Genomic DNA, 25814 nt, shown 5'->3' on the forward strand with positions numbered 1-25814 from the left:
AATAGTCATGTTTCTGAAGTGTTCATTCATGTTTTGTCCATGTCATACACTGATATGTATGATAGTTGTTTATATTTGCAGTATGCATGCATGAATACTGGAATGCCTCGGCAGGAGGTATATTCACAGAGTCTGTGAGTTAATAAAAGGACCATGGATCTTCTCGTCCATCAGGTTCGGCTGAAGCGTTGTGCAGAACAGAAAGTCGTTCTATTGAAAAAGAGCTCCAGGCTACAAAGAGCCAACTGGACAATGCTCTTCAGCAGCTAGAGATTGTCCAGGCATCATTCAGCTGTGTATTTGATGGTTTTACAATATACAATAAAACAATATTTTCACAGGTCACGAAGATAGTTTGCAAAATGAAACCTAAATCCAAAAAGACACCACCAATCAGTGACAAGTAAGTTGCAGAAGATGTAAATAATGACCATACTTAATATTTGAAATGCAGAATATTTTGCTCAGGAAAACTTGAAGCCCTCCTCTATGACAATGACTTTAGTCTATTTTCAATTGTTGGATCATACTTTGATGTAAACTTGAATAGCTCCAAGAAATTCCCTTTATTAAGTGCGTCTTCCGTTTCTCTGTGCGCTCTGAGTGGAATGACCAGCTTTGCACGCAAAAAGATGTCCAAAACAACAAACATGTTGCCTGTTTCGATCTACAAATGAAATTTAAAGAGTTCATGAACTGTGTTGTTTTGTTTTATAATGTTTCCTGGGGTGCACATATAATGTTAGTATGATTTTTACATCAAAAATTGTCATAATTTAGAAATAAAAGGCATTTTTCATACCTTGATTTTAGCCCTCTGATTTGAACGCTCTGTCTGCTGTGAGACTTAAGTGTAAACACCCACTGCTTCATATGCATCTTTGCATATGAAATAGCTAAGTATTACTCTCTCTTTTAGCCTTTTAGTGTGTTTTTACTATTACAGCTCTCAAGGTTAACTAATCATGAGAAGCGCTGCATTACCTACATTTATATCTATGGCATGAAAGGTTGCAGTGATGAACATGGTAGCCGATCACAGACATGTTGTTGAGCACATGAAAGCTGCAACTCAATTTCTGCACACTAACGAATGCTTTCATCATAACTAACAGTGCAAAACACATAAACGGGAGTTTCCAGTGTCCAGAGGTCAGTCACTGATGATAAACTCGCACTGTTTGATTGACAGCTCCAGCGATTGCAATGGGATCTAATAGAGTTCTTTGAACGCTTTCTTTATATAATTTAACCACTTTAAATAAGATTATTTTCATCCTACTAAGAGAAACAACGTCATATGAAGAGCATGTATCAGATGCTTGAAAATATAATTGGAATAAAAATATAAAGATTAAAACCAAAAAGGAAACTAATTAATCTTAAACACTTAAATGAAAGAATTACCTGTTAATGTTCTGAGGTTTTAATCACAGTAGTTAATCAGTGTGATGACTGTGTTCAAATATTACTCAAAGCAATCGCTTTGCGATTTTTTATTTTTTTTTTTGCTTTTCAATTTCTGTATGTTTGAAGTGTTCATAGCAATCTTCATGATGTTGTCGTAATTTTGACAGTCTTGATTTAGACTGCTTCTAAAGGAGGTATTTAGCTTAAGACAAGAGAAAAAAAAGTGAATGAATTTTTTTATATTTTTAAAGTACATTAGACAAAATCTAAGAAAAAACATGTTTTGTTAAATCCATAGTAAATTTTCTTCTTTGTCTTAATTTAAATAAGTTGTTACAAATGGCTAATAATGGCTTCTGATCTTTTTACTTGGGTGGATCAGGTCAGCGAAAGTTGAAAGCCCTGCCCTAGTTAATATAAATACTGAGGGGAGCGCTGCATTTGTAAATTGACAAATTCAGAAAGATATTTGATTTAACTTCTCAATTAAATCGAGAAAATAATCAGACAAGTATATCACGGTCTGAATATTTCAAATTAACAAAAATAATCATGGCTTTCAGACACAACTGATTTGTTTTTGATGTTGGAATAATAAACGTGTGATTTTGGAACACGATATGTGTGTGAGGTGGCGAGTCCTCAGATCGATATCAATATCCACCTCCTCAGAGCTGGACATGTGAAATACCGGTGCCTCAACCCGGGGAAAGAAACCGCAGAGCGTGCTTCCACCTGGGAAACGGCACTGAACCTTGCAGGTAAGGGCAGAGAAAGGGCAGCGCGCGCCCGTCTCTAACCACTTGTTACGTGTGCTGGTGTAGAGATGAGGCAGATACGGATTTCCACAATTAAGACAATACTTTAATAAACTCAGGCGAGGAGAAACCAAACATACACTTAACACAACAGAGAACGGACAAGGAGTGCAGGGAGTGAGTGCATTATAAAGGGAGTGCAGATAATAGAGTCCAGGTGCAGGTGATCCGTGATGATGAGGAGCTGACGAGGTGAGTGCAGGTGACGAAACAGGAGGATCATGGGAAATGGAGTCCAGGGGAACAAGGGATCTGTAACAGTACCTCCCCCTCCCAGTAGGCGCGTCCTCGCGCCGTGGATGGAACAACCGGGAGGGGGGGTGGGCGCCCTGGAGACCTCAAGCTGGTGCAGGGGGTGGAGCAGACTGGAGTGGAGGTCTCCAGGTCAGGTCCAAAAGCCATGGCGGGTGAGGGGCCATGGGCAGCCATGGCGGGTCAGGGGCCGTGGGCAGCCATGGCGGGTCAGGAGCCGAAGGCAGCCATGGCGGGTCAGGAGCCGAAGGCAGCCATGGAGTGTCAGGGGCCGAAGGCTTCATGCCGTCGAGCCCAGGAAACGCCGAAGGACCGGCGGGAGATGGCGGAACTAGAGGCTCCGCCGACCGAAGCGCAGCCGGGACTCCAGAAGGCCGCAGTAGGAGACAGGCGACAGACAACAAAACGAACACCGGGGGGAGAGAGGAGGCCAACTGAAACCGAGTGACGGAGCGGAGACGGAGGAGTGCAGTCCAGAGGGAAGGGCAGGTTGACGAGTGACCAAGGTGTGAGTGGAGGCAGGATGGAGACTGGTGATACTGGTGGACTGATGGGCAACGGTGGAGCAGAGGGAGGTTGGAGCCGGGGTGACGGTAATCACCCAGAGGTCCGAGGTGGAGATCTGGGCGAGTGGGCTTGAGGTGGAGGTTCAGTGCAGACACACATGGACGGAGGTGGGAGAGGGAGGCAGGGAGGGAAAACAGTCTTAGGGCTGGAGACTTTTATAACAAAGTTCATCATAGGAGCGTGCTCGTGACGGGCTGAAGCGGCTGGCTCGGCGGCGGCGGCTGGCTCGGCGGCGGCGGCTGGAGCTGAGGGCTCGGCGGCGGCGGCTGGAGCTGAGGGCTCGGCGGCGGCTGGAGCGGCAGGCTTGACGGCGGCGGCTGAGGCAGAGGGCTCGGCGGCGGCGGCTGAAGCAGAGGGCTCGGCGGCGGCGGCTGGAGCAGAGGGCCAGTTCATCCCCTCATACTCCACCAGAATCCCTTCTGCCACTGGAGCGTGCTCGGAGAGGGCTGGAGCGTGCTCGGAGAGGGCTGGAGCGGGCTCGGAGAGGGCTGGAGCGGGCTCGGAGTTCATTCCCTCAAATATAATTAAAATTCCCGTTGGAACGGGAGCGGGCTCGGTGGAGGCTGGAGAGGGCTCAGCGGCAGGTTTTTTCCTCCTCCTCTGCCTTCTGGACCCAACGGGAGAGTGTGGGCCCAGCGTGGGACAGGAAGGAAGTTCACCGGAGGGGTAAGCGGAGGAATACGGAGGCTGACTAACTGGCCCGGCCGACCATGTTTCTGGACAGACTGGAGACCAACACTCATCCTGAACCTTGTCCACATAGAATTTGGAATTATTCAAAAACAAAATAAAATTGATAGTTTCACTTAAGGAGAAACGATAATCTGGTTCATGGAAACGGAGAGTGTTGTCATCCAGACCGTCCAAAAACAGGGCGATTAAATTAGCATCGGGCCAGTCAGTCAGATAAGCCAGCTCAACGAACTCCTCCACATACCTCTCCAGTGAACGACCAACCTGAAGAAGCCCGATGAGGCGATCGCCGGCCGTCAAGATCGTGGAAGACATGGGAGAAGCTGGAGCCCGGGAGATGAAGGAAGCATCCATATTTCTTTCTGTGGAAATCCGGTCGGTTTAAGGTCCGTTCTTCTGTTACGGTTGCTGGTGTAGAGATGAGGCAGATACGGATTTCCACAATTAAGACAATACTTTAATAAACTCAGGCGAGGAGAAACCAAACATACACTTAACACAACAGAGAACGGACAAGGAGTGCAGGGAGTGAGTGCATTATAAAGGGAGTGCAGATAATAGAGTCCAGGTGCAGGTGATCCGTGATGATGAGGAGCTGACGAGGGAAGTGAGTGCAGGTGACGAAACAGGAGGATCATGGGAAATGGAGTCCAGGGGAACAAGGGATCTGTAACACCACTCTGCCAGATTCATCTGCGAACTCCATGATCTGAGCCGCCGCTCTGCCTCGGCAGATGCGGGACCCGACCACGAAGAGCCGCGGCGCCCTCCTCAAAGAGCGCCCGGCGGGAGTGGAGAGGTTTTATATTACAATGCCGCAAACAACCCCCTCGAGGGCCGCCTGGGCATGCTCCGCTCCCTTTACAAACAACACAGAGCTCGTGTGTATCCCCGCCCATGAAGGAATGAGGGTAGGGAGAAGCACACGGTCTGATGCTGTTTGCTCGCCATTATAGTGTCTTTTATATACATATATGTGGTGTAACACTGATACTCTTGTTCTTAAACAAAAGAGATCGTTTCTGTTTATGTAATTGACAGACAACACCAAATAAGACACACGATAACACAGAGCGCTGCTGAAGACACAGAAGCTGGCGTTCTTTGTTCTCAGGAGTGCTTTATAGTTTCCTGGTCCGTGACGTCACCCGCTCTGATGTCCCGTCACACTATTGGTTCGATTTCACGAGTGCTTCAAGACGTAATCACGCAGAGGCATTCCCAAAGCGACTACGCAGCGTCGATGTTCCCATGAAAGGGAACACAGAATTGTTGACATTTTTGCAGATTTATTAAAAAAGAAAAACTGAAATATCACATGGTCCTAAGTATTCAGACCCTTTGCTGTGACACTCATATATTTAACTCAGGTGCTTGTCCATTTCTTCTGATCATCCTTGAGATGGTTCTACACCTTCATCTGAGTCCAGCTGTGTTTGATTATACTGATTGGACTTGATTAGGAAAGCCACACACCTGTCTATTAGTGATGCGCGGGTCGGCTTTTTTTCCAACCCGCGGGTCCCGCTTTTATGAAATTATTCGGCCCGCCCCAGCCCGCCCCGCACCACTGTAACTATTTTAACAACCCGCCCCGCCCCGCACCCGCGACCATTTAATAGACATACTACTAGGCATTAATATAAAATTAAAACAGCCTTTATTTCAGCCTGAAAGTGCTTGGAAACATCGCCTTGTAAACTGGCAACAACGATTATGAATATGAACCACAAATCAGTAATACCAAGATAATGATAAACATTTTCAACATTTACAAAGCAGCGTTTGTATTCATCTAATAAGCTAAACAATTTTTGTATGTCAGTTGGGACATTCTAAAATGCTTAACGTGGCTTAATGTGCCAAGTGATATAAACAGACCAAACTTCATACTACTAAACATCATACTAATGAAGTATAGCCTACTACAGAAAAGCAGTTGAGCCCAGAACACAATTTGTTCAATTTCACGTTGTGTTTCCTCCTATATTAAACCGCTATAAAGAAAAAGCTTAACGCCGTTTAATGTAGCCTAAGTCAGAGATCAAAGATCAAATTCTGCACAAAACAATTATTCTATATAGTATGCTTTATTTGTATGGTATTTACTAAGTTTGGTTTGTTAATAACACTGCCTTAGTAAATTAAGCCAGGTTAAGCTCTTTCACATATCCCTTTCAGATTTGTATAGGACAACCGTTTTCAGCCTACGCTACATAACCACTGAACTTTTGTTTTATTTAACACACAGAAATGTTCATTTACGGTTTTTATGTTCACTGTGCAAAAAAATGAATGGCATCCACTGTACCGGGGTTTATTTCGCCGAGACTCCCGGCCAGCAGAGCTGAATGTGCGCTCGCTTGATGCGCTTGTGGCCGGGATACAGAGAATCATTTTTGACACATTGGCAAGCACAGGAAAGGCGATTGATTGCGACTGCAGGAAGCTTAGAATGCCCTCTCCGTCCCAGAAGAACTGGCCCTCAATGTAGCGTTTTATTTTGTTTTATTTCTCCATTTTTGTTGTCGTGGCTGGCGGCGGGAGCTGCTTGGCGCGCCGCTTTCGTGACGGCAAAGGTTTGGGGACATCAGGCAAGTTACGTTACGGCCTTCGTATTGTAACCTTATAAAAAAAAACTAATAAAATATGAAAATAGATATTCCCAAATATTTAATATATGCTATAGGAATTGCTCGCAACATACATAGATTTTTTTTTATGACCCGCCCAACCCGCCCCGCAAATAAAGTGACAATTTCTTAACCCGCCCCAACCCGACCCGCGGGGTCCGCGGGTTATGAGACGACCCGCGCATCACTACTGTCTATATAGGACCTTACAGCTCACAGTGCATGTCAGAGCAAATGAGAATCGTGAGGTCAAAGGAACTGCCTGAAGAGCTCAGAGACAGAATTGTGGCAAGACACAGATCTGGCCAAGGTTACAAAAAAATTTCTGCTGCACTTAAGGTTCCTAAGAGCACAGTGGCCTCCATAATCCTTAAATGGAAGACGTTTGGGATGACCAGAACCCTTCCTAGAGCTGGCCATCCGGCCAAACTGAGCTATCGGGGGAGAAGAGTCTTGGTGAGAGAGGTAAAGAAGAACCCAAAGATCACTGTGGCTGAGCTCCAGAGATGCAGTCTGGAGATGGGAGAAAGTTGTAGAAAGTCAACAATCACTGCAGCACTCCACCAGTCAAGGCTTTATGGCGACTGGCCCGACAGAAGCCTCTCCTCAGTGCAAGACACATGAAAGCCCACATGGAGTTTGCTAAGATGGTGAGAAATAAAATTCTCTGGTCTGATGAGACCAAGATAGAACTTTTTGGCCTTAATTCTAAGCGGTATGTGTGGAGAAAACCAGGCACTGCTCATCACCTGTCCAATACAGTTCCAACAGTGAAGCATGGTGGTGGCAGCATCATGCTGTGGGGGTGTTTTTCAGCTGCAGGGACAGGACGACTGGTTGCAATCGAGGGAAAGATGAATGCGGCCAAGTACAGGGATATCCTGGACGAAAACCTTCTCCAGAGTGCTCAGGACCTCAGACTGGGCCGAAGGTTTACCTTCCAACAAGACAATGACCCTAAGCACACAGCTAAAATAACGAAGGAGTGGCTTCACAACAGAGATGTTCACGAGTCTTTATCACTGGAGTCTGAGTCAAGTCTGGAGTCTTTTGTCACGAGTCCGAGTCGACTCTCGAGTCATAAAAAAACAACAAAAAAAAAACGCTCATAATCAAATCCTATATTTTATCCTAGCTGTATAAAGACAAAATTATATGATCTTTCTATCATCTGATTTATTTGAAATTAAGGTCCTATGATGTAAGGGATAATGTACATCCAGTTTGTTACTTTATAATCCATTACAATGTACAAAACAGTCATCCTGGCAACACGAGTTGTCATTTTAAATACAGTCGCTAAGCGGACACAAGATGGCGCCAGTGAGTCACGGTTTATTATACAGCTGTTTGTATACAGCTTTGTTGTTAGTGACGACAGTCAAATATCAAACTTCGGGAATGTTTAAGAATGTCATTTGAAAACTCTACACATGCTGATTGTGATACGTAATGTGCTGTGTGTACATTAATGAGGAAAAAAATGAACTTAAATGATTTTAGCAAATGGCTGCAATATAACAAAGAGTGAAAAATTTAAGGGGGTCTGAATACTTTGTATCTATGGCATTATATTTAGATCATGCATGAAAGGTTGCAGTGATGAACATTGTAGTCGATTACAGACATGTTGTTGAGCACATGAAAGCAGTGATCTCGTCATTAAACTCAATTTCTGCACACTAACGTATGCTTTCATCATAACTAACAGTGCAAAACGCATAAACGGGAGTTTCCAGTGTCCAGAAGTCAGTCACTGATAAACTCACTCTGTTTGATTGACAGCTCCAGCGATTGCAAACGGATCTAATAGACTTCTTTGATCACTTTTTTTATATGATTTAATTGTATCAGATGTAATGCATCAGATGCTTGAAAATATAATTGGAATAAAAATATAAAGATTAAAACCAAAAAGGAAACTGTTAATTAATCTTTAACACTTAAATAAAAGAATTAGGCTACCTGTTAATGTTCTCAGGTTTTAATCACAGTAGTTAATCAGTGTGATGACCGTGTTCAAATATTACTCAAAGCAATCGTTTTGTGATTTTTACTGCTTTTCAATTTCTGCATGTTTGAAGTGTTCAATCTTCATGAAGTTGTCGTAATTTTGACAGTCTTGAATTAGACTGCTTCTTTAGATAAAGAAGGTATTTAACTTAAGACTAGAGTAAAAAAAGTGCATTTTTTTTTTTTTTACATTTTTAAAGTACATTACACAAAAATATTTTTTTATTAAATCCATAGTAAATATTCTTCTTTGTGTATTTAAATAAGTTGTTACAAAAGGCTAATAATGGCTTCTGATCTTTTTATTTAGGTGGATCAGGTCAGTGAAAGTTGAATATTGTAGCACCAGAAGCTGAAGTATACACTCGGTCATACCTCATTAAAACTGTAGGAGGAAAAGAATGTCTATATATCATGCCAATACAGAATCAATCTGGACATCTGCCTTTTGCCCTTCTCATCAAAAGAATTTGAAAAATGCCACAATTTTAATGTGCCAAATGTCACACAGATGTGCCTGTTCAAAAGTTTGAGTTGCTGTTGACAATTTTATTTTGTAAAATCAGTAAAATCAGCGATGTTTACAATTTATTTTAAATTTGTAGTAGACACTTATTTGGGGTATCATAATGCAACCCCAACTGACATCTTTTTGTCTGTAATTTACATAAAAGGATCTTAGAGACCCTACAGAAATTGAAGTGCCATCTACTTAAAAGTTTCCTAAAACTTTTCTGCTGGGCGCCCCTTTTGTAGAGAATTTTTGTTCCAAAAACCTACATACACCCACAAGCCCATTTGCCTATTAGACAAAATCTCACACTCTATATATATAAATTAACTGAAAGCAGACAATGTACGAGCAAACCACAAAATATGTCCACTTTGTCATGGACAAAATCAAAGTAGTTTAAATATATTTTCATTGCATAGTGATTTTAAAATGTAGATTTTCTGATTTTCCTTTCTCAACAATAAATTTTAGTTCATCATAAAAGTCTTTTGATAATAATGAAACTGCTGAAAAATATTTGTTTCCCTATAAAATATGCAATACTTGCAATTTATTTTCTAAATAACGTCTAACAACAAAGATATCTGGTTAATCTTTCAAACAATATTAACTGACCCTCTTTTCTTTATAAAGAAATCACAAAAGAGGTTTTGCTAACTTGTTAAAATCATTTGCTAAATTTCATAAAAGATGACATTGACAGGGTGAACAATGACTGGGTGGACAACAAGATAACAGGGTGGACAAAGAGTTTAATGTGTGAATAAAACAGGAATATCAGAGAAACAACAGGAACAAGAAGAAACCCTTAAGCAATAAATTATATTCTAAGTATTAAACTAAAACTGATCACTTGATTCGTTTAAAACCGTGACTTCATTCTTAAGGAATCACTGCTTTGTGTTGCTCAGAGACGCACAACAGTTCTGCTGTGGCTTTGTTTGGAACAAATTTTTGTTGGCAAAATAGATCAAAAACAGACAATATTGATGATATTGTATTTATTAACTTGTTGTTTATTTTACTGTTGTATAAAATAAATATCACATGTTCAAATCGAGCAGATATTCAGGAAAACAGGACTTTTTCTCGTGTGATTGCTTAACTATAACATATGATATAAATATAAGACAAAAACCCATTCAGGCATTTATCATCTTCATATCTTGAATTTAGGCACATTCTAACTACATTCTAACAGGCTTCATCACACAGTGAGTCGTTGTCATACATCATCTTCCATCACTATGAAACTGCATGCAGTGTAAGATGGTGTACAGGTCTGAGCCGGAGCAGGGTGCACTAAATGCGTTAATCTCAACATGTTAATTTGGTGCGATTAATTATGGAAAACAAAAACATGTTAAATCAACAGCCCTAGAGATAAAACCATCAGAATGTGGCAAAAACTTGATGACAGGGTGGAAACTTTTGGCAAAATTTAGCATTTAATGGACACATTAAATGCTAATGAGAGTGTTTGACATCCTCTATTGAAACACTTCATCATTGACTCTCTTTGCTCTGATGAAAGTGAAGTATATTAATATATTGAATTATTTGTGTTCATTACAGCACTGAAAGCAGCAGCGGGACGATCACATGACAGATATAGAAAGAAAACACTGACATTATTCACCACAACACTACATGATGAATTCAGAGCATGGTATTACCACAGTTCATGTAGAAAAACATGGTTTATCATGTCAGGATACTTTCTAGATCAGGACGAGCAGCATGAACCACTGAACAAAGAAACTCCAACAGTTCTGACATTTACAGTAATGTGAGATTCATTGGACGAGATCAGGTTCAGCTTAATTTTCCTTCTTTCATTACTAATATATTTTATCCTTTCAGTTATATTTAATGCCTTCCAGTTATCTGATGATGATTTGACTCAATCCTTGTTGTTTTATTTTTTCTCAGAGTTGTCAGAGCATCAGATCTGTAAATCCTGTTCAGGAGGAGGTTTTAAAAGTAAACTGGATTAGATTATGATAATTGTGCTCATACTTTCACTGATCAAGAGTTTACAGTATGATCACATGATCTGGGTTGATATTGTAGGGGATTTTACAGTCAAAGACACAAGGACCAGATATGATGAATGAAGACCAGGAGTCAGAGATGCAATAAACTGAAGAAAGTTTTACTGAAGAGAATAGTTTCATCAGCAGAAGTCAGCTTCAACACTCACAAGGAGTTCGTCAGCCTCGCATACATTCACAAAACTACAGCAATTATACTTTACACCGGTCACTAAACTGTCCTTGCGTCACGTTGAATGATTCTGATTGGTTTAATCATTGATAAACTTGGAAAATCTCCACATATGAACAGATGGAGTCAGAAGCATCTCCATTGATTATCCGGATGAAAACAGGTCCTGGTTTAAGCATGAAGTAACCCACCAAGGTCACATAACAGTGTTTCTAGTCAGGACCTGTAACAAAGGATACTGACACACACACACACACACACACACACACAGTTTTTTCAAGGTCGAGTTGTACTTTCTCTCAGTAAGAGTATTACAAGTGAGGCTCCTGCACCTCCTTCCTCGCACCACCGGAGGGAGCATCACCTGAATGTTGACTGTTTTCGATTCAGACTTCATTTCCCAGAGGCCCTCATTCCTGGGACTGACTGCACACACCTGCACCACATGACACAAGGCTTGTTCGAGATGCATCGGAGCTGCGCAGACCGATCGGTGTATGACATCAAAGTACCGCGAGAGCGATTCAAAAGCATAAGGAGTCGTCTGGTGTCCAATCGCTCTCACGGTACTTTGATGTCATTCGCTGATCGGTCTTTGCAGCTCCGATGCATCTCGAACAAGCCTATACACACACACACACACTTCATAAGCAGCTCACACACACACACGCACACACACACTTCATAAGCAGCTCACACACGCACACACACACTTCATAAGCAGCTCACACACACACACACACACACACACACACACACACACACACACACACACACTTCATAAGCAGCTCACACACACACACACACACACACACACACACTTCATAAGCAGCTCTCACACACATGTTGCAAAGCCTTGAGCATCATTTCTGAGTGTTTATTGTGGTTTGCTTTGCCTGTGTTTGATTGGACTGTTCCTCGTGTTTGATTCCTGCCCTGATCCTTGCCTGTCCCTGTTCCCGCTTCTGCCTCGTCCTTTCCATTATTGTGTTTCCTACTTCAATAAACTGCAAATGGATCCTCACTCTGTTGAATCATCATTACAAAGAGGTTCAGACGATATTCTTCATTATTAGTCACTGAAGATGAAGTGTAAAGTAAATGCTTTAACTGTGATCATGTGGTCATGTAGGATTCAGGTCTGAGTGACCCCAGTGACCTCGGCTGTCATGGGAAGCTAGAAGAGTAAATAAATGTTTTAACAGCAGAATATCCTACTTAGACAGTTTTCTTTACATATCTTACACAGTTATGATGAATTTAGTTGTTTGAGCAAATTAATTAAGTACAAAACACAGTTACTGTATTCCTGACACGAGTCAGACCCTCAGTCACTTCCCAGATCCCAAATACAGACATTACCAGGAACATGAATAGAACAAAATATGATTTTCAATTTATTATAGAATACAAGAAGATGGGTTGAAAATACACACCTTTTAATATATTGTACATTCATTAATAAATTGACATTTATCAATTTTACAACAAATTACATTTTTTTATATTTTAATAACATTTTAATGAATCCTGTGTGTGATCATTTCAATTAAACGGTCATTTTAATAGTAATAATAAAAGTGATTAATGTGACACTACAATAAGAACTGAATTACTGATTTCCATCAACACAAATAGAGAAACTTGAGAAAACACACACACACACACACACACTGATCTCACTGTCTATCTGAGGATTCATTACACACATTTATTCTTCATGTTATTTCACTGACAGAAGTTCAGCTGTAGTATTAATGTAATGAAGAGAAAATAAGAGACTTTATAACATCTCACTGTTACTGATTCATCATGAGCTCAAAGCATTATGGGTAGAATCTCTCTACAGTCTATTCTGATTCATCAACACAGTTTCACTGTTGATTTAATACCAACCCAAAACCCAGGATAGAGCGGTTGAGTGAATGTGGTCTGGACTGTGTGGATGAGGCTCATTGTGTCTCCAGAGACGCTGTAGAAGGACAGAGTTCCTGCACTGTGATCCACATACACTCCTATTCTACTGATGATGGACTCTTACTGGGAGTTCAGTCTCTATCTTATTGTGTCTGAATGAGTAACTGGAGGAAGAGCAGATCAAACTCCAGGACTGATCATTATGTCCAAACCCACACTCTACCCCTCCCTTCCTGCTGATGCTCTTATATGACACTTGATATACGCACATTATTCCCACTCCACTCAATCTCCCAGTAACAGCGTCCACACACACTCTCTCTACACAACACCTGAGGATACACATCAAATCTGTCTGGATGATCAGGATACGGCTGGACTGTGAAAATGCCAGTGCCAGTAATCACTCTGTTCCTCTCAGACAGACGGAGGTGTTTATTCACAGTGTTCAGATCCAGAGTGAGCTGAAGGGAATCTGATGGAGATAAAACACATCACAATCAGGAATTATGAATCTGATCTTTTATTGTTTCTGAACTCTTCATGTTCAATATGTCATCAGTGTCTCAGTACAGTTTACCAGATATCCTGTTTAAATCATCATTTACATCAGTGTTTTTGATATAGATTATTATTCTGTGTTTATTATAATTTAAAGGCCTGTTATTATATTTACACCATTCAAATGTTTGAGGTCAGTGTGATTCTCTTTTAAAAAGTCCAAAACAGAGTGAAACTGACAATTGTATTGTTGGTGATTTTTAGACTTTTTTGATCTTGAACTCTTTAAATTTCTATCTGTTTCAAAGGTTAAAGAGACTTGATACAAAATCCTGTTTAGGATAAATCCATAGTGGGATTTTTCCAGATGAGTTTTCAGTTTCTTACTGTGATTTTCCCTCTAAATCTTGAATGTTTTTAATAGTCTTTCAGTGAAAAATAATCATATTTATTCATTAGTTTCAGAAGATATTCTGTTTTTGAAGAATATATTGAATCTTCAGTTTAGTCCAACAGTTCAACATTTCAAATCTTTTTATTTCATATTTCTATTTCAATCTTTCTGTTCATCAAATATTCCAGATAAAAACACCTCCACATTTTTGTTTTACATTTTAAAATATATTTAGTTTTTTTAAATCAGACATATTTCACAATATTCCTGTTTTTTACTGTATTTTGGGATCAAATAGCAGAAGAGACTTTATTGACTCTAAACTTTAAATCATTGATGTTAATTATATTTTTGAAAACATTATTGTGAAAACGTCCCATAGACTTAACATTGAGATGAACTTTGACGAGTCATAACTCCTAACAAGGATTTCGTAGAAACGTGGATTTCCACGTTTGAAGAGGCTGTCAGGCTCTGTAAGATCAAACCTCACAGTGGGGTGTAAGTTGTACCCCTGGGGCGCAAGAGCTGCCCAAAGTTACCTCACTATAGTGGCAGATGGCCCATTGCACACTGAATTGAAAGACTTTCCTGCCATCGAGAGGCCGTATATCAAATCTAATAATGTCACTGATTAAACCCACTCTCTGTCACTCAATACAATAATCACAAAGCTGAGTGTTTTTGAAAGTTTTGTATTTTGTCTTGGTGTAATAATTAACATTACATTTGTGAGTATGAATCTCACTCGGCTTGTGAATGAGTATGACTTTCTCACAGCCACTTCAAAACTGTTCACAAGCTTCTATTGGTCATTTGTTGAAATAAATACAAAAATACAGTGTGTCAATCGGTGTCTGTCTGCTGAATGTTGACCCTCCAATTCTCCTCTGTGATCATATGGGAAAGTGAATATTTACAAAGACAACATTAAATCTACAGTTACATTTACAGTCTTCTAACAAAGAAATGGATTGACTTCCGTCAGCATTGTTGAACACATTTAATTATTTGGCCGTTTTCTACCACATGATGGCTGAAGCAGCAGCACGTGACACTGTTCTCACGGTAACCAGATCAACATTGTGAACGGAAATCTACAAAACTGAAGTGAAAACACCAAATTCAGTGGGATAAAGTACGATACCATGAAGAATGTGAATATTTAACCAAGTCAAAAACAAAAAAAGGTAAGCAGGTGTCCATATTCATTACAATATCCCCACATGGAAAAAACCTATATAAACATATATGTTTCAATATAGGTTTTGATATAGGTTTTACATATATGTGACATATATAAAATTGGCCGTTTTCCTATATTATATGTACATATATGTACATATATGCACACATGTACACATATATGCACACATATATGTACACATATATATATATACACACATATATGTACATATATGTACACATAATATAGGAAAACGGCCAATTTTATATATGTCACATATATGTAAAACCTATATCAAAACCTATATTGAAACATATATGTTTATATAGGTTTTTTCCATGTGGGACCAATTTCACGTGTTCGTGTAGCGGTGTGTTTTCTGCGTTGTGTCGTAATCAAAGACAGACTGCGAAAAATCTTGCCATCAGGTCCTCACTTTATTCTGTATAACACAAATGGCAATATATGAGGACTTGTGCAGCATACAAACAGCATGCGGCAGCAACGCACAACGCTGAGAAAGAGAGATATTAAAAGTAACTTAAGTAAAGAAAAATAATCAACGAAACATCTGAATGTACATCACAGAGGGGTTTTGGATTACAATCATACAAATATATCATGTGAATTCAGCTGTTACATGAAACATGGCCTTAATTGAATCACCGCAAAAACTTTGTGCGACCTACCGCTGTGATGTCTCATGCAGACTGGGAAGCAGCAAAGTGCGTCAACACCCCAAGTCAGCATGGCGGCAGGAAACCCCAAATATGGTCATGGCAAGTGGAATCACAAAATAATTGTCTAAATACATAACTGCTACATTCGCACATACATAAGTTCTTGCATAATTTTTTTCGTTAATTCTTAGTTTTTGCCTTGATAATAGAAAATATGAGCTAGGCATCATGTATGACAGTCAAAAATGAGATATGAGCTACAAAATGACCAGATCCTGCCATTAGCTATATAGAAGACATATCTTGTATGTATAGGGCATATATATGGATATGAAGAAGCAATACAGGAGACCTATATTTCCTGTATATGCACATATATGCACCTCAATTTTGCCTATATGTGGCATATATACGCATATATGCAGCATATATGCAGTATATATACGCATATATGCAGCATATATGCGCATATATGCAGCATATATATTATCATATATGTGCATATATGCAGCATATACGTGCATATACACTGCATATAGGTTTCATATATGCGCATATATCCACATATAGGTTCTTTCCATGTGGGTCAGCAGATGCAAAATGCTGTAAAAGAGCAAGGTGACAACTTTTAAAGTAAAAAAAAAACAATATAAGTCATGTAAACGATAAAAGCTCCTTGTGGTTAAATATAGATTAATCATTATTAAAGCTTCTTTAGTCAGTGAGCTGTTACTTTTGTTCTTTCATTATCTTCAGTGACAGATGGCATTAGTGGTTGCTGTCATTTTAAGAGCTGATGTGGATCTCACACTCGTCCCACTTTCTCACAGCTCTTTACTTTCATTTTAGTACTTATTTAACTCATTCAAGGCTGCTTTTATGAGGACCCTCGACAAAACGTATATTTTGGCATTATTGTGTGTTATTGTTTGTTCAAGCGTGACAGAGAACTTGATTCAGGCGCGCCGCCCATGTCCACGATAATGTACACCTAGGTCATAAAAACCGTAATGATACTTATATGAATATTTTCTTCTCAGCCATGTCATCAATTGCTCTTGAGTGAAATCTCCTCCCATCCGTTGTCTGATTGGCATTTCGCAAGGATTCCTGGGTAGTTAAAGTGTGCGGAGCCTGCATCTATGCGGGCTTCGCGGAAGACCGCTTCAAGGGTACAAAGGGGGCGAATTCTGGCAAATTCTGCGCAGAACCGATCACCGGTGATCACTGCAAGATGCATGCTGGTTAGAAATGTGTCCCAGGGTGGGCCGCCTTGCTCTGATGTCATGCCGACGTGTGTCAAAAAAGTCTTGCGAGGGCGAGGCGGCCTCATCGGATTCTGAAGTCGAGCCCAGTTGCTCTCCACCGACTGCGCTGACCAAAAGCACGATGGGAAACGACTTAATGACGACACAGCTTAATGCTTATTAGTTTAAACAACTGTGATGTATTGATCTTATTTAAAATGTTTGATTTTAAAACTCTAATACCATGTTTTTATGTGTACAAATAATGTGCAAATATTCCCAAACTCAGTGACACTGCGATCTATGGGTTATGTGATTGTTGTCATTTATACAAATATATATAAAAACATGTCTATAATTAAAGTTAAAATGAGTGATACACACACAAACATCTTTTGAATGGAAATAAATAACAAGTACTTTGAGTGTCTTGTTCATTATGTTTATTTTTCATATAAAAGCAACAGAACTTAAATTAGCATTTAAATCAGCAACACAGCGCACGAGTGTGAATCCCACGATATCCGCCTTTGATCTCATAGGTTCTGATCCACTATTACAGGGGTCTCCAATCCTGCTCCTGGAGGGCCACTGTACTGCAGAGTTTAGCTCCAACTTTCCTCAACACACCTGCTTGGAATTTTCTTGCCTATAGTAAGACCTTGATTAGCTGGTTCAGGTGTGTTTAATTAGGGTTGGAGCTAAACTCTGCAGGACAGTGGCCCTCCAGGAGCAGGATTGGAGACCCCTGCACTATTAGAACAGAGAACTGTCCGTCTTGCCTGCACTTTTTTCACTCCTACTCTCGGCTGAACTTCAGGCGAGGCTAGGCGCATCTCAAACAAGCCTAATGGCTCTGGACGTAACCATGTTAGCAGGCGAATGAGCTATCTAAAATATTAATAAAAATAACAAGTTATATCATTAGAAATTTATAAAGGTTTCCTGTCAATCTACGGTGTTTTTTTAAGATATAGATGCTCCAACACCAGTAATTAATTTGTGTGGGGTGTGCAAATAACAACACGAAAAATCAAACGGGACTTCATACCTTTATAATGAAACAGAGATCGCGAGATGAATCCAGTCCGTGGCACAAAATGTCTGTACTTTTTGTCCACGAAAGTGTTAAATACATTGATATATTATCCATTGTTTGCATCACATATCTTCGGAATGATTTGCTCTCCATCATCGTTCTTAAAGAAATGATGCAATCTGAGCAGCGTTTATGATGTAAAACTGTATACGTACCTATATCTGTATATTTCTCAAATGTTTTCTCAAAATGAGCACGTGTGCAAAGTATATTTTTTAAAATAGTGCAGCAGTTTTAGTTATAATATCCAAGCAGTGCTGTCAGAGTTTTATAGCTGCTATTGTCATTGTAGTAAATCTCAAGACGATCCAACAACGTCTTCCGCATGCGAGCACATGTACACAGACGCACATCAGTCTCGACTATTAATGCAGCAAACAATATTTTATAATTGTATAAAATAATCAAGAAAAAAGCACAAATACAGCTGAGATGCCAAATTCAGTGGCTGAAAAGCTGCTGAGGTAACATGACGGCTCACAGACAGCAGCGCCAATCTACCTGTCACTCAAGTGACCACGCCCTTAATTATGCAGAACTTTAAGGCTTAATATAATTTAAATGGATGAGTTATAAAAAAATTCACCCCCCTCAGTGTTGTCATGAAGGGCAAAATTAGCAGTATAGACCAAAACCACAATTTGCACCAGGCTGTAAACATGTTTTTTTCTGCTGTAAAATTAGGTATTTTAACATGGGACTCAATGAGATTCTGCTCTCTTTTGGGCCTGTCCCTAGCGGCCAGTCAATGAACTGCAGTTTAACCAGACTTTGTATTAACAGAGCTGATCGATAAAGAAGACCCTCCTTTGTTCCACAAACTTTTAAGACCAGATCGCTAAGTAACACCTGGACCATAAGGAGTAAATCCACAACCTTACCAGGAAACTGAGACTGAGACATCAAAAATATCTTAATTTGTGTTCTGAAGATGAACAAAGGTCTTGCAGGTGTGGAACGACATGAGTGACTTACATTGTAGGAAGTCGTTCCTGGTTCTGGGAACAATGTTGGTGAAAGTGACTGTGGAAATCAACAGACATGAAGAGTGTGATTATCATGACAAGAGAAAATGATCCCTGCATCCGTTCCTAAGACATTTCTAATATGATCTTCTACATGATATGAGATGATGGAGGATCATTTCTGAGAGCAGATGAATCTCCAGGACTTTACCTCTGTCAGAGATCTTCTTCAGCTCCTCTTTGCAGAAATCCTCCAGTTTGTCTCTCAGCTGAAGGACAGATTCTCTCACAACATCAAAAGAGGGAAGAGAAATGAAGAGATCGTCATTTACGTCTGTAGATTCAGGAGGAGCTGAGAGAGACTGGAAACTCTACAGAAAACAGAAATCAAGCTCATCACCTCCACACTTCAGACAATAACCTGCACTACTGTCAGATTTGAGCAGCTCTTGTTGATCTTTAGTAACTCTCCTCAATCCAGCACTTTCACAGCATCAGCTTCATTCTTCTCATGTTCATTATATCATGTTAGAGCTGTAAGTTCTAGTGTTTGACACTTACACTATATGTGAACTTTCTAGGAAAACACTTGATGATCAAACATCTGCCAATAACATAAATGTAACAGATCAAGAGCATCAATGGAGTCACATGACAGGGTTGAGTAGATTGATCATTATTTATAACTTTTTAGCAGTTAGTGGCACTGAAATTCACAAGGACTCTCAGGACACGATCCCAAGGTTAGGTTTTGTGGTTTAAATACGCTGAATCATTGCTAATATACAGCCTCACTTCCTGTTTGAGGAATTCACTGACAAATTCATTAATGTGTTACTAAAAATTATTATAAAAGATTTCAGCAGGTTTGAAGATTATCTGATTTTGGTAAACATTACTCAGAATTTGTAGTAAAAAAAAAAAAAAAAAAAAAAAAAAAAGTAAAGAGATGATGGGAAATCTAGCTGGGTGAAACTAGTACCATCAGGTTAATGAATTTCACCTTGTTGTAAAAATAAATAAATAAAAATTAATAAAAGTTTAAAAGTGAAGTTGAGCTGTTGCAGTCAGGAAGCTCAATATATTAATATTAATATAAAAATGTTTCCTAAGAGATTTCCAGAGCTGAACTGCATTTGTAAGTGCGTCTCTTTCAAAAGAAGAAGATCAGATGAGAGTCTGACTGATGATTATATAATAACCGAACACACAGATCAACACTTCAGTCAACGGCTCATTCTGCTCTCATGAAATGTTTCTCTGTGAGTCTCTTGCTCAAGTCCACTATGATCCTGTTCTTCTAGATCTCTGTTACCTGCAGGAAATGGATGTGATCCTGTGTGTGTGAAAGCTGCTCCAGCTCATCGTCTCTCCTCCTCAGATCATTGATCTCCTGCTCCAGTCGCTCCAGTCGTCCTTCAGCTCGACTCACTGCAGTCTTTTCCTGATCTCTGATCCGCTGTGTGGCCTCAGAGCGGCTTCTCTCAATGGAGCGGATGAGCTCAGTGAAGATCCTCTCACTGTCCTCCACTGCTGTCTGTGCAGAGCGCTGTTAGGACACACATCACAATCACACAGTGGCTTCAGTGAGTCCTGACTGAGACTTGTCAAACTTCTCTTCTTCTCCAGACTCACCTTATGAGACTCCACATCCTCTCTCAGCTGCTGAAGATCTTTCTCTCTCTGCTGGATCCTCTGCTGGAATGACCTCTGCGTCTCCTTCAGCTGGTGCTAAAGGACAAACCAATAATAGGAGAAACATCACATAAATCATCAAGTAAACAGATATGAATCTCTCAGAGAACTCAGAGAAGTATCTCTCAGATACTCAGAGAACACAGGATATGACGATGAATTATGTTTATTAGACAACAGCAGGTATAAACCGTAATGCCTGGATTTATAGGCTTGTCGGATGAAAACTTGACACTTAAATCAGTCTTTGGCTAACAGATGATGATCGTGTCGATGGATTGTTGACGGATGACAGCAGACACACTCAACAGAGGTAAGTAGTCACACACAGATGCTGGAGCACGAAGACCATTAGCACACGCTGGAGTATGGAGACAGGCAAGTAACTGGAAACACTGGAGACAATCGTGGGAGAAGTCCATTATGTGTAAACGAGACCAGACAACTGAGTGAGGTGAGCAGTGTGCTTAAATAGTCTGGTGATGAGTGTGCTGATTGGATGCAGGTGCGCGTTATCAATACTCTGGTGAGGGAGATGGTTCAGGTTGATCAGCTTGTTCTTCTTGACTGTCATTATCAGACTCAGGTTTAAATCGATACAGCAAAACTGATGCCATAGTATAGTTAAAGTAGTGTTTGCAGCGTCTCAGGAAGCCTCTGCAGCTACTCACCGTTTATGGTAAAGTGTGTTACATTTCCAACACACACACTAAGCAGTAGGCCAATCACAACAGACTGGGACCGGCTGACCAATCAGAGCAGACTGTGATTTTTGGAAATCGGGTCTTAAAGAAACTGAAACTAAAACATGTTCAGACAGAGAGATTGAAAACTGTTGCTGCAACAATGTAAATTATAAGAATAAATATAGCTGCAAGCAGCGATGACGGGCCCAAGCCCAGTGGCACCGCCAACCCGGTGGCTTCAGGGAAACTGTGCATGGCGGGCAATGGGCATTTAAAACGGGTAAACATAAAAGGACTATGTCAAATTCACTCCACATTTACTGCAGCAGCTGATGCTCCTATGATCACAAACCACAACAGCCACATCCATGAGATCGTTTAAATTGAGATGACTTTCATGTCACAGAATGTCATAAGTCAATTTCAAATGATTGTAGAATATCATCCTAATCTGCCATGTCTGTGTTTTTTCTCAGACAACCTCTATAAAAATTCCAGAGCAAATTACATACTGTTATTTGCGCAAATTCAACAGTGCTCTAAGAAATATCAGAAATATATAATTGCTGATGTTGTATTATCATCACACTTCTCTTCATGTGTTTTTTGACCTCCCTGAGCTGTTGTTTGTGCACCAAAACAATATCTCGGGGGGGGGAGGGGAGGAGGGTTTGGACAGAGAGAGAGAGTCTACGTCTGTGTGTGTGTGTGTGTGTGTGTGTGTGTGTGTGTGTGTGTGTGTGTGTGTGTGTGTGTGTGTGTGTGTGTGAAAAATCCACATTCAAACCATAATATCAGACTTGCTGTTGGTCGGAGCTGATGACTGTAAATTAGAAAGTTGTCCGGCTTAATAAGAACAATATATGTACCGAGTTTGGTGACTGTAATTTAACTTTTGTCAAAAGATGGCGCTATAGAGGCCCTCCTCCCCACCTGTTTCTACGGTTTTGCCCATGTCTACTGGTTGAATATTCTGACGTTTGTATCGAGTTTCATGCTAATTGAAACATGTTAAGCATCTCAAAAGCATCCAAAACGAAAATTAAAGTTTGATGTGTTGCCATGGCAACAGTGTTTGAGTAATCACAATTCTTTACACTGATGTAGTTTGAAACAAATCAGGTAAAAATAAGAGGGTGATCTCAAAGCATTTTGAAAGTGACACACTTCCTGCTGCCAATTGGTGGTGCTATAACTTTGACTCACAATAGTCACATCCATGTGATCAGCCTCCTATAACGAACACACAGCTGAAGTTTCATAAAAATCAATCAATGTATGCAGACGTTATAACACACTTCCTGATTCCCTTTTCTCGCCATAAATTTGTTGCCTCGCCATGGCCAAACCAATTTGCCATATCAAAAATCCGCTCACAATTAAGCATCATCAGTGTCTTTACTTCATGCTGACCGAGTTTGGTGGTGATTGGATTAATCGTCTAGGAGGAGTATATCAAATTCCAGAGCATGTGTTTTCCAAACAACCCATAATAGCCGACTTCCTGTTGAGCCGGCGTATAACTTAGAGCATGAAAGTTGTTTGGACCGATGAGATCTATACGTGTACCGAATTTCAAAGTTTAAAGAGTTTTCGAGCATGTTAAGGGCCCCAAAAACGCCCGAATATTCGAAAAAACAAAAACAAAAAAAACACTAGGACCTTCGTTTTAGGCCATAATAATGTGTTTTTTTAAGAGTAAAATGTAAATGTATTCCAGTAGACCCCATAAGCAAAATTATGAGCCTGTAAATGATCATAATGGGACTCTTTAAGTTCATACCTGTTTCTCTGTCCTCTGTGCTGCAGCTGATACAGTGTCGTGGTTTTTATGTTCATCCATCGTACACAGCACACATATACACTTCTGATCAGTGCGGCAGAAAACCTCAAGGATCTTGTCATGTTTCGGGCAGATCATCTCCTGCAGTCGTCCAGTGGCTTCAGTCAGATTGTGTCTCTTTCCTTTAAACAAACTCTCATGTTGGTCAAGGTGATACTGACAGTAAGAGTTCAGACACACCAGACAGAACTTGACGGCTTTGTGTTTTCTTCCAGTACAGACGTCACACTGCACATCTCCAGCTCCAGCGTAACAGTCAGCAGGAAGTTTAATCTTCAGTTTCTCCACCATTTCAGCCAGAATGGTGTTTTTAGCTAAAGCAGGTCTTGAACTGAAGGTCTGTCTGCACCGAGGACAGCTGTAGACTCTCATCTGATCCTCCTGATCCCAGCAGCCTGTAATACAGATCTTACAGTAACTGTGTCCACAGGAAGTGGTCACTGGATCCTTCAGGAGATCCAGACACACTGGACACCTGAACTCATCCTGATCCACTAAAATTCTGGCTTCTGCCATTTTACTGCATGAATACAGAGACACAAACACACAACAGTTCAACTACACTTCAGTTTCTCTTTCTCTGAACTCATGTGATTCTTGTTTTGGTTCTGTGTTTGAGTGACGTGTGTAAAACAGGCGTGTCTGTAAAGCAGATTACTCATTCCTGGTCTTGAAGAGCCTCATTGCTGATAAGTTTTTAGTTTCCACACACACTGTGTTTTATCAGTCTCAGACACATGCTCAAAAAATAAGTTAGAGAGAAGTAAGACAACACCCTTAAAATTTCAGTACTTCTATTTCCTAAATACTGCAGACTGAAAACTGTCCAGAATTACAGTTCCTTAAAGTCATCATGAAATGCAAATTGCCAGATCTTGTTTTTATTTAATTTTGTAGTATGTATTATAAATGATTTAACCATGCACATAGAGCTAAGCAATAAACAATAATTATAGAGAAAAAAATTATTTGATGAAATTATAACGAATATTTATCACACTTTTGATATAATGTTTATACACAAGAAGCCAAACAAAGTGGCGTACAGTGACCATTTATCAGCTCGGCTCATGGATGTGTTTACTCGCTGACCGGTCTTGATCACATGACAAATAAACAGTGCTGTGAAATTGAGTGAGAACCGGTTAAATTCAGTGAAGAACACAAATGTCTCTGTGATTTAAACTATTTTAAAGCCTGATGAAACAGCGCTGACGTTGTTGTATCGTAGATACAATGGAAAAAACTCAAAGAGAACTCAAATTCTTGATGGTCTCTTTATTTAGGACACATCTCAGCAGCCAGCACCTGAGTCCCACACTTCTATGCACTTTCGGTCTTGTGGACTTACAATGGCTGCCGCGTGCGCATGTCCGTTAATTCCACTAAGGCCCCGTCCCAAATGGCACCCTAAACACTCACGGCCTTCCTACGAGTCCGCTGCCGCGGAGCTCGCACCCTTCTGAAGCCTACAAATTGACAAATGACAGTTTTATTTGAACAGTTCTGGAATCCTAGTTAGCCTACTTTATTGAGTATTTCCATTTTATGCAACTTTACACATTTATTAATAGTAAATTAATAATTAATAAACGTAAGATCATGTTTGCAGACCTAGTGGAGTAACAGTAATAATATCTAGGTCTGAATTGAAATATATTGTACATTTTAATTGATCACGCTACAAACATATCGATCTTATAATACATGATGCATTGCTGTGTCTGTGGACTGCCGACTCGCTTTCACCACAAAATGCCGGAAATGAAGGGCTGCTGCTGGGCGCCTGTGTTGCATTGGAACGTTCTACTGAGTGTCGCTTCTTGTTAGTGTATATTCTTTGACACGGTCTGAGGACACAGCGCGGGCTGAACAGAAGTGACGTTACCATGCTAAAGAAGTATAAAACTTTTTCCAAAAATGGCAAAAATAAGATACAAAACAAAATAAGGATTTCGTGGACAAATACTAAGTAAATAAATAAAAATTGAAAGAAAGGATGATTAGTGAAAATACATTAATATTATGAGTATACATTTTGATAGATTTTATGTTGGTCTCAGCATTGAAGGAAGGTAGACAGAGGGTCTTTTGTCCTCTGTTGAAGCTGTATCCTATGTTTTAACATATGGTTTTCTTTATGTACCGGAACCATTTCCATATAAGGAACAAGGCTCTGCTAGGATTGAATGGGAGACAGGGAACGGTCCCTGCTTTTGTATTACAAGCATAGGAGAAGGTCTTTGGGATACCAAGGAATTCCTGGGTACCTGACCGGGAGATGACCATATTTAGACTTGTTTTTCCATATGTATCACATTCCTATACCATGAGCTATATGATGGATTCTCTCTCTCTCATTGGTTGAACCAATACTACACCCCTTGTACTCTTTATTCTCTCTTTTCTTATAAATGAAATTAGACTATATTGTCCCTCAGCGCTGAGTGATTGCTCATTCAATTGCCAATTAAG

The 25814-nt window shown here is 40.1% G+C and overlaps 1 pseudogene; it reads right to left on the reverse strand.

The window, feature by feature from the left end:
- Nucleotides 1-12217: 12217 nt before the first annotated feature.
- Nucleotides 12218-23941, reverse strand: LOC125245800 (annotated as a pseudogene).
- Nucleotides 23942-25814: the final 1873 nt, after the last annotated feature.

Source organism: Megalobrama amblycephala, linkage group LG14, assembly GCF_018812025.1.
Source record: "Megalobrama amblycephala isolate DHTTF-2021 linkage group LG14, ASM1881202v1, whole genome shotgun sequence".
Taxonomy (NCBI): Eukaryota; Metazoa; Chordata; class Actinopteri; order Cypriniformes; family Xenocyprididae; genus Megalobrama; species Megalobrama amblycephala.